The sequence below is a fragment of the Dama dama genome, chromosome 5 (assembly GCF_033118175.1).
Source record: "Dama dama isolate Ldn47 chromosome 5, ASM3311817v1, whole genome shotgun sequence".
Classification (NCBI taxonomy): Eukaryota; Metazoa; Chordata; class Mammalia; order Artiodactyla; family Cervidae; genus Dama; species Dama dama.
The window spans coordinates 93725888-93736170 of NC_083685.1; positions in this window are offsets into that span (position 1 = coordinate 93725888).

Below are 10283 nucleotides of genomic sequence, written 5' to 3' on the forward strand. Positions count from 1 at the left end.
AAGGACTGTACTTTATTTATCTGGGTATCCCCAGCATCTCCCCAGAGCTTGCTACATAGTAAGTGTTTAATCCACAGTAGTTAGTTAAATGGAGGACCTGGGTATAGGCAGAGTCAAGCTATCCTTTAGAGGCCTCCATGGGGTTTCACCTTCGACCCCATCATTATTTATAATATCTGGGCTTTCCGTGCAGATATTCCTTTTATATGCTATATGCTTTGACCTTTGTATCCAGAGCTTCAAACTGTTTCTATGGTGCCTAGCTGAGACCCACCAGGCAGAGCACCAGCCTCTACCTTGCCCTAGCCTTACTCCTGTGTCCTCCTTATGATCAAGGTCTGTGAGTGCCTGCTGTCAGTGAGAGCGCTAATGACCAGTCAGTCCAGGGGCCTAGTGACTAAGCAGTCCCGGCAGCCTGAGAACCTGCAACTTGGCTCTAATGAATTCTCTTCCTGTTTCCCTGGCAGGCTCCTGTTAACTCCCTCTCCATCCTCAAGGCTGCCTGCCTGGGTGGCACTCCCTGTCTCTGTCTTTATGGCCCCTGGGTAAAGATGCTAAGTAAATACAAAGGGAGGTTTATCAAGGTTGAGATCTAGCCTGTATAATTAATCTGTTTGAAGCTTCCCACCTCGCTAATTATTGTAAAATGGATGGGCCCTTTCAGCTGGGCATAGCTACTTCCCCCCCTCATTTTCAGAGTTCCCAAGGAGGTGGAGAGGTGAGCTGGAACCCAACCCCACTGGATTGCAGGAAGGAGTCCCCTAGCTCAATGGCCTGATTCTAGGAACCCATAAGAGAGGAAATGCTCCACCTCCCTTAACCCCAGCCTGTGCAGGCAGAGCTGCCTGGAGGAAAGGGGTGACAGTCAGTCTCCAGACCTATGAAATGAAAGGATTGAAAAAATGATCTGGGACTTATCTGGTGCTGACACTGCACATCTCTGCTCTGCGGTTTGACTCTGAACTCAGCCCAGCAGCCCCAGAGGAGTCTAGGAGGCCCCTAAGTCCAATCCCTCTCCACCTTCCTCTTCCTCTCTCCCTTTTCTCTACTTGAACATGGGGATCCCTGAGTCCTGGGTAGATGTTTACACAGTGGGGGGCCGTCCCTTCCCCAGCTGCCTGGGGAGATAAAAGGCCAGGGACAAACAGAGGCTTGGGCCATACTTCCTGGACTTATTACAGGTCTGATCTTAGCTCATCCTGGGCTCAAATCAGATCCCCAGAGGCTGGAGCTAGGAACTGAGATGGGGTGGCCAGGGCTGCCTGTCTCCCCAACCGGGATGCACTGGGTAGGAATCAATATGCAGGTAGGCCCTCCACACAGGCAGGTTCAACCAACTGTGGATCAAAAATAAATAAATAAATACATGTTTTGGGGGGGTACCACGAGGTTTGAGGGAATTCCCAGAGCAGGGATTGAACCACAGCTATGAAGCTACAAACACTAACCACTAGACCACCAGCGAAAGTCTCTCAGTCGTGTCATGGACAGTAGCCTGCCAGGTTCCTCTGTTCATGGGATTTCCCAGGCAAGATTACTAGAGTGGGTAGCCATTTCCTTCTCCAGGGGATCTTCCTGACCCAGGGATCAAACGCTGGTCTCCTGTATTGCAGGCAGATTCTTCACCGTCTGAGCCACCAGGGAGGTCCAGACCACCAGGGAACTCCAGAGAACTCTTCAAAATATATATATTTTAAAAATATTCCAGAAACTTCCAAAAGGCATAGCTTGAATTTGCTGCACTGGCAACTACTTACATAGTATTTACATTGTATTTATAACTATTTACACAATATTTACTTTGTATTTGCAATTATTTTCACAACATTTACTTTGTATTTAGAACTCTTTAGGTAGCATTCACATTGTATTAGGAATTAGTAATCTAGAGATGGTTTAAAGTATTGGGCAGGACTGAGTATTCCCGGCAGTCCAGTGGTTAGGACTCTGAGCTCTCACAGCCAGGGGCCTGAGTTGGATCCCACTTCAGGGAACTAAGTTCCCCCAAGCTGAATGGTGCGGATCTTGGTGAGGCACCAGTGAGCTGTGGTGTGAAGTGAGATCTAATTCCCTACCCAGGTATTGAATCTGGGTAGCCCGGATGAAAACCAGGAATCTTAGCCACCAGACCAGGCTAGGAGCTAGAAGCTAATTTTCCCTGGATCCTTGCCCCCAGTGAAAAACGCGTTTATCATGGAGGCGGAAACTGTAAATGCAGGTACAGTTTATTATGAGAAACAGCACAACTAGTGGGTGAGCACACGGAGAAACGGTTTGTTCAGTTGAGATAGGAGCAAGGCAGAGATGCACAGAGGGAGAGAAAGTGTGTGGGTATTCCCCCTCGTCAGGAGGAACAGCAAAGTAAAGAGGCAGTGAGGTCACATTTATAGAAGTCAGTTCTTCTGAGTCTATGTCTTCCTTCAGGCCAATTATCTGGCTTTTTTCCCCACACCTGACCTACCCTGGGACCCTCCGCTGGGGTGCACATGCACCCCTCAGCCAAGTTGGGTCTTGAAGTGAAGGCTTCTGGGAGGAGCAAGACTCAAGATGGCCTGGCGTTATCCCTTGACTTTTGACCCACAAGGAGGCTTTTTGTGCATCTGTAGTGTCTCCCTTGTCCCAAAAGACGAGGGACTGGACATCCCTTAATCCTTTACTCAAATAGGGTTTTGCCCCTCTTTGTCCTTGCCATGACTATTACCTTAAGGTGTTTTACTAGAGACAAACACTGGCTATTTACCCTGTTTCTGTTGTTACTTCCATTTTGGAGGACAAACAGGAGGCAGATTGTAAATGCCTTAACTGGAGCCCAGCCATCTCTTGTCTCAGGAAATGCTAACAAGAGGCTAGTTGTAAATATCTAACCTGGAGCCCATCTATCTCCTACATCAGTGTGGCCAAGAATAAATAGAAATAGATAAATCCAGCATAAGGGAAAGTGAAAAAGCAAAAGTTGCCCAGTCGTGTCTGACTCTTTGTGACCCCAGGACTCTTAGCCCACCAGGCTTCTCTCCATGGGATTCTCCAGGCAAGAATACTGGAGTGAGTGGCCATTCGCTTCTCCATGGGATCTTCCCAACCTAGGGCACAAACCTGAGTCTCCTGTACTGCAGGCAGATTCTTTACTATCTGAGCCACCAGGAAAGCCCACAGTGTAAGCTCACAATGTGCAAATACTGTGGTTTTGCTTTGTTTTTTTTTTTCAGCCTCACCACAGGGCTTGAGGGATTAGTTCCTCAATCAGGGATCAAACCTGGGCCCCCAGCAGTGGAATTGCAGAGTCCTAACCACTGGACCACCAGGAAATTCCCAATACTATGTCATTTTTTTATCAGGGACTTGAGTAACCTCAGATTTGGTATCTGCAGGGGGGGAGTGGATGGAGTTTGGGGGAGTGTCCTGGAACCAATCCCCTGTGTATGACTATATGTGACCTGGTCTATCTCCATCCCTGACTCTTTCACTATGTGATCTTGAATAAGTTACTTACCTTTTCTCAGTGCCAACTTCTGTGGGAGAAGCATCCTGGGAAAAGAGGCAAAAGTCCCAGGTTTGTGAAATCAAGCTCAGATACCACTGAGTCTGTTAAACTACTTTTCGGTCCTGATAGCTGGAAGCAGTCACTCCCCACCCCCTCCCCAGAGTTCTGCAAATATTTCATTCAGTGTACTTTATTAGTTGGGGTCCACTTGTTTCCCCCCCAGTGATTGCTCTTGGATATTGTCAGGATGCATGGGATTCGTTGTTGTTGGTTTATTTGCTAAGTCACATCCAACTCTTTTGTGACTCTATGGACTGTAGCCCGCCAGGCTCCTGTGTCAATGGGATTCTCCAGGCAAGAATACTGGAGTGGGTTGCCATTCTCTTCTCCAGGGGATCTTCTCGACCTGGGGATCAAACCCATGTCTCTTGCATTAGCAGGTGAATTCTTTACCACTGAGGCACCTGGGAAGCCCACTCATGGAGTTCACAAAGCACTAAAATCCAACTCAAAATGGCTTTTAAAAGTGTGCTCCGAATTGGAGGAGGCTAAGAAAAAAATAACTAAATGCAGTGAGACCCCAGATGGGATTCTGGAACAGAAAAAAAAACCCTGGGGGAAAACCTAATGAAATTCAAATAAAGTTTATGGTTTAGTTAATAGCCATGTCAGTTCAGTTCAGTCGCTCAGTCGTGTCTGACTCTTTGCGACCCCATGAACTGCAGCACACCAGGCCTCCCTGTCCATCACCAACTCCTGGAGCTTACCCAAACTCATATCCATTGAGTCGGTGATACCATCCAACCATCTCATCCTCTGTCGTCCCCTTCTCCTCCTGCCCTCAGTCTTTCCCAGCATCAGGGTCTTTTCAAATGAGTCCGCTCATCACATCAGGTGGGCAAAGTATTGGAGTTTCAGCTTCAACATCAGTCCTTCCAATGAACACTCAGGACTGATCTCCTTTAGGATGGACTGGTTGGATCTCCTTGCAGTCCAAGGAACTCTCAAGAGTCTTCTCCAACAGCACAGTTCAAAAGCATCAATTTTTCGGTGCTCAGCTTTCTTTATAGTCCTACTCTCACATCCATACATGACTACTGGAAAAAACATAGCCTTGATTAGACAGACCTTTGTTGGCAAAGTAATGTCTCTGCTTTTTAATATGCTATCTAGGTTGGTCATAACTTTTCTTCCAAGGAGTAAATCATCTTTTAATTTCGTGGCTTGCAGTCACCATCTGCAGGGATTTTGAAGCCCAGAAAAATAAAGTCAGCCACTGTTTCCCCATCTATTTGCCATGAAATGATGGGACCAGATGCCATGATCTTACTTTTCCGAATGTTGAGCTTTAAGCCAACTTTTTCACTCTCCTCTTTCACTTTCATCAAGAGGCTCTTTAGTTCCTCTTTGCTTTCTGCCATAAGGGTGGTATCATCTGCATATCTAAAGTTACTGATATTTCTCCCAGCAATCTTGATTCCAGTTTGTGCTTCATACAGCCCAGCATTTCTCATGATGAACTCTGCATATAAGTTAAATAAGCAGGGTGACAACACACAGCCTTGATGTACTCCTTTCCCTATTTGGAACCAGGCTGTTGTTCCATGTCCAGTTCTAACTGTTGCTTCCTGCCCTTCATACAGATTTCTCAAGAGGCAGGTCAGGTGGTCTGGTATTCCCATATCTTTCCGAATTTTCCACAGTTTATTGTGATCCACACAGTCAAAGGCTTTGGCATAGTCAATAAAGCAGAAATAGATGTTTTTCTGGAATTCTCTTGCTTTTTCGATGATCTAGCGGATGTTGGCAATTTGATCTCTGGTTCCCCTGCCTTTTCCAAAAGCAGCTTGAACATCTGGAATTTCATGATTCACATAATGCCATGTACTAATGTTAATTTCTTGGTTTGGATAATTGCACTATGATAAAATAAGATGTTAACTTTAGGAGAAGCTTGGTGAGAGACATACAGGAAATCTGTATCATTATTGCAACTTTTCTCTATGTCTAAAATTAAGTTAAAATAAAAAGTATAAAAACCCCACAAATTAATGCTGATCACTTAAAAACAAAAGTGGAAGAGGAGCTTATTGGTCTATATAGTTGAAAAGGGCACTAGTATATGGGTTGCAGGCACAGCTGGGTCCAGGCAACTTAATTGTCAGGAATTGTCCAACAACAAGGTTCCTACTGAACAGTAGAGGGAACTACATTCAATATTATGTGATAAACCATAATGGAAAAGAATAGGCAAGGTTATATATACACACATATATATTTGAATCACTTTGCTGAATAGCAGAAATTAATACAACGTTGTAAATCAAATGTATTTCAATAAAATTTTTTTAAAAGGTAGAATTAAACACTCATGACAAAAAAAAATGGAGTTCTCTCTCTCTTTTTAATTTTTGGCTGCATGGCATGTGGAATGGCATGCAGATCTTAATTCCTTCTACCAGGGATCAGACCCACATCCCCCTGCATTGTAAGTGCAGAGTCTTAAACACTGGACTGCAGAAGAAGTCCGTGTCTCCATCTCTCTTGGTTTTACTTTTTTGTGGAGCCTCATACTCGGGTAGCTCCATCCCTGGGGCAAATGGTCAGTCTTCCAGGATGATGTTCTGCCATTTTAGCCACCTAAGAATTGGTCCTGCAGTAGTCCTGTTTGTTTCCCTGCTGTATCCCTACACCTAACTTGTGTGTTAAATGAAAGGTTACAGCGTGGATTCTCATCGGCTTAGAGTTGCATGCCCACCTCTAACCCAGTTAGTGTGACCTGGGTCACATGGGTGGGGATAGTCCCCGCCCCCAACACATGCATTAACATGCCTTCATGCTAAGTTGCTACAGACGTCTGACTCTGCAACTCCATGGACTGTAGCCCCCCTAGGTTCCTCTGTCCTAGAGAGTCTCCAGGCAAGAATACTGGAGTAGGTTGTCATCTTCTTCTCCACGGGAACTTCTCAACCCAGGGATCCAACACTCTCTCTATCTCCTGTATTGGCAGGCAAGTTCTTTACCACTAGAACCACCTGGGAAGCCCATGGACTAACATGGGAGAAGGTACTGTTATCAGAAGAAAGGTTGCAGGCAAAACCCATATGTCCTCGGCATCCTTAGACTGCAGAGCCGTGCTTTTTCTCCAGGCCTACACTGAAGATGTGCGAGCCTGAAGGTGCTGAGTGTGCTGAGCTCCCAAACGGCAGTCCCAGGACAGTGCTCAGGAGTGGAGGATAAGATTAGGGCTCTTCTCTGGGACGCTGGGCTTCTCGTAGCTGCATCAGATGGAGATGGGTGTCAGGGAAGGAGAACCAACATTGCCAAAGATGTCCAGAAGCCCAGGGTTGCTTCTGGGCCAGAACAATGGGCAATTCCAGGCATAAAACCCTTCCCATCTATCCCTGCCAACCCTAGCCAGGAGCCTCTGATCTAAGGTCTTGCTTGTTCCCTTGGGTTGGGGTGGTATGGAGACAAGGCTAGCTTGAGCCTCAGGACATCTCAGATGAGAGCCTTGTGCCTTATGTGAGGGTTATCCATAGAAGGGACTCAGGAGTCTCAGCTCCCAGTCTCATCACCTCCTCCCCCCAACGGGCTAACTCCCAAACCATCCTGTCTCCTCCACGTCCTTTCCACAGACCAGCCCCATCAGGTGGTGGGGGGTGGGGTGGAGTGCTCATAGAAAAAAGTTTGACTTCTGTGTTTTTCAGGTATTTTATTAAGAATAAGGCATATGACAGTCACCCCTAAAGCACAGGGCTCTATTTCTGTAGATGAGTGAATACACTCTGAAAAGCATTGGATTAAAAAGCGCAGCCAACAGAGAACTTGGAGCCGGATCCATCTGCCGTGCCTGTGGGGCTCCTGCCTGGTGTTTCTGAAGACTCGCAGGTCCCCTGCTCAAGGCTGGCCGCTCAGCGAGAGTGTTTAGAGGATGCTGGCTCCCCACCAAGAGGCGGTGCTGCTCCACACCCTCTTGGCCTCCTTCTGCTCCATCAGGGGGACCTCTAGTCTGCTGCTTGTTTTGGGGGAGGGCTACCCCATTTCAGCCCCGGACTGGTCCCCCAAATTGCAGGCCACTGTGAGCTGGGGGCAGGGGCACAAAGCCTCACGCTGTATTGCCCACAGGTCCCTGGCTGGCTTCCAGAATGGGGAGGGGTCCCCACCTGCAGCTCCTGGCTGCAACTAGGGCCCCTGAGTGTCCATGTCAACACACCCCTCCCCCAGTGGGATTCGTGCAGCAAAGAGGGAAGAGTGGAGAGGCGGGGGGCGGGGGGGACAGGGAGAGGGAAGGCAATGTCCTTTCTAGTCACCCAAACTTTTCAGGGGCTCGAGGAGGGGGGTCTCTCCTTTGGTAGGGTGGGTCCCCCAGGCTAGGAGAGGGGGAGGGCCAGAAGCTGAGGGCAAGGCTGGGGAGTTCCCTGCCACTGAGGCCAAGGGCAGACCACTGACTCCCAGTCTTATTCATTTGATTTAGCGCCCTGAGGGTTCTGGAGGAGGAAAGCTTCTCATCTATTATTTCCAGGAGAGGGATTGGGTGGGGGGGGGCATTTCTGTTAAAATTGGAACCCTGTATTTGCTTTGGACCTTCCCCCAGCCTGCTGAGTGGAGGGGGGAGGGATGGTTGTGTTTCCTTTCCCAGGCACCCCCACACCTCAGCTGAGAGTCAGTGAGTCAGCCGCCCCAGCACTCCGGACCTTTCATGGGGGGCGGGGAGCCGGGATCTCCAAGTAGCTCAGGAACAAGAGTCATCTCTGATTGCTGGAAGGGGGACAACACGGGACGTGCTGATGCGTCACTTGGGGAGAGGCAGGCAGGCCACCAGCGAGGATGGTGGGGCAGGGGTGTTGTGGCGGCCCCCAGCCGGGCTCCTCGGTACAGAGGAAGGAGGGAGGAAGAGGGCTATTGCTATAGAGCCGGGGGAGGCCAGCTGGGTGGAGCTATGGCTTTTAGTGGGTGGGTGGGTGGATAGAGTACTTCACCATCTCTGTAGAAGAACTGACCTCACAAAGTCACCCAGTTCACCCCGAAAGTATGGTTGTGGAAGATGAGAGTTTGGGTGGGCGCCTCCAGAAAGACCCCCTTTCCCTCCTCCTTCCCAGGGTCATAGGCCCCTTCAAGTGAGCACAGCCCCGAGCAGAGAGAGAGGCCTCCTGGGACATGTTCTGAAAAGGCAGGCAGCGGGTCAAGGGTCAAGGGGTCATGAGTCACCCACACCTGAGGGGAGACAGAGGGCAGAGGTACAACCACAGAGACTGGGGAGCGGAGAGGTGGGAGCAGGCAGAGCAAGGACCCTAGGCCACTCCCGCGGCCCTTTAGGCCGGACAGCACTGTCTGTCCCCAGGGCGCCCCAGTGGCGGACACAGACCGGGCCTGCTTATTGCTCAGTGGTCTCAGCAGCCCTGAGCGGGGAGGGGGCTGCACGTTTGTGTGCTCACCTGTGTCCTGCTCCCTCTAACGTATACAGTGGAAGGGGGTGTAATTGGGGATCTGTCCCCCTTTTCTTCATGGGACCGTGATGGGAAAAGGGTTCATCACCCCCTGGAGACCTCCCAGACCTCTGGGCGTCAAGCAGAAGTCTCAGCCCCAGGCAGAGGGTCAGGACCTGCTGGGGTGGGGCATCGTGAGTGAGGTCAAGGCCTCTTCCTGCCCCATGTCCTCCCTTGGTGGCCCCTGGAAGACCTCACAGGCACTTCGGACTTGATGCACGACCAATAAAAGAGGGATGGCACGAGAAGACAGGGTTCTAGGGATTTGTCTTTCCAGGCTGGACTCAGGTGGGCGCCATGAATCGGGCTGGAGCTGGACTTCCCGCCTTTGGTTGTGAGGGGGAGCTGGGGAGAAACGCGCTAGGACGTGGGGCAGTAGTCTTCCCGTCTGCCACTCCCCAACCTAGACAAAGGGCACTGAACACCGGCTGCTGTCGGGTCTGATAGGATGGGGGCAGTCCTGGCGAGGGCGAGGCTGGGCCTAACCTGCGTTCCCACCATCCCCCCACCCACAGCCCCCAGCACACTCAAACTTCTGTCAACAGCTGCCACTTCCAAGAAGCAGGGCCCCTCTTCCTGCCTCTGGGTGCAACCAGCTAATTAGGAAGCTGGGCAAAATTAGCACCAATAAACAGGACTAGGGAAACTCCCAGTGCAGCCTTCAGGTTCCCAGCTACCTCCTGAAAACAGTTTCTAACCCTTCCATCAGCCCGACTCTGGCGTGTCCTTGGAATCTACATACCCGGGAAGAACTGAGAATTGGAGACAGTTATCTGCCACCAAACCCATTCTGTAATCTTCTCTAAGGGTCTATGGGTGCTAATTTCTAGAAGTTCAAACTTCCATAAGTCCATACTCCCCCCACCAGAGGCTGTGGGGGAGGCGTCTTCTAAAGTGTTCCGTGCTCACCTGTAAGGATCTATTAGCAGGTTGGGGGAGAGGGGGAATGTGGGGGAGAAGGTCCAGCCTCTAGCCCCCAGCCCGAACCGCCCCTCGAGGCAGGCTGGGAAGGAAGGGCGGCCGTGCAGGTCTGGGGGAGGCCGCAGCGGGGAGCTGGAAGGCCTAAGGATGCTAAGGGCCACTCTGGTTCCTTTCCGTAGGCCAGCCCGGCCTCCCCGCTATGGCCAAACGATTGTCACTTTCCTGGGTCAGGGCGTGACTCCCGCCCCGTCCCCTCCCAGTGGCAGGGTGGGGACCAGATAAGGGTCGGTACTGTGAGTGCTCTCCAAGGAAAAAAAAGGTGTCTTCGCTGGGCCCGGCGTAGGAGCTCCCCGGCGGGAGAGGAGAGCTCAAAGCTGCGGCGACAGCTCAAA